General features: G+C 45.7%; 1 protein-coding gene across 2 annotated transcripts in view; it reads left to right on the forward strand.

Moving 5' to 3' along the window:
- Nucleotides 1–326, forward strand: part of LOC108695048 (tumor protein p63-regulated gene 1-like protein) — a 3816-nt gene that overhangs the window by 2460 nt on the left and 1030 nt on the right. The gene's annotated exons all lie outside the window — the stretch shown is intronic.

Consider the following 326-nt stretch of genomic DNA (forward strand, 5'->3'; position numbering starts at 1 on the left):
TGGGGTAGGACTTCCCATTTCAACGTTTCCAAGTATGACCACTTTCGCAACATGGGGTCGAGCATTGTCATGCTGCAAAATCACTTTATCGTGTCTCTCGTTGTATCCCGGCCGTTTGTCTTTCAATGCTCGGCTCAAACGCATCAATTGCATTCGATACCGATCGCCTGTGATTGTTTCAATCAGTTTTAACAGTTCATAATACACTACGCCGAGCTGGTCCCACCAAATACAGAGCATGACTTTGGACGTCAAAATCAGACCACCATTCTTGAAGCGTTGAAACCATTCACGACACGTTCTTTCACTAATAGCGGCCTCACCAT

The sequence above is a fragment of the Atta colombica genome, unplaced genomic scaffold (assembly GCF_001594045.1).
Source record: "Atta colombica isolate Treedump-2 unplaced genomic scaffold, Acol1.0 scaffold126, whole genome shotgun sequence".
Classification (NCBI taxonomy): domain Eukaryota; kingdom Metazoa; phylum Arthropoda; class Insecta; order Hymenoptera; family Formicidae; genus Atta; species Atta colombica.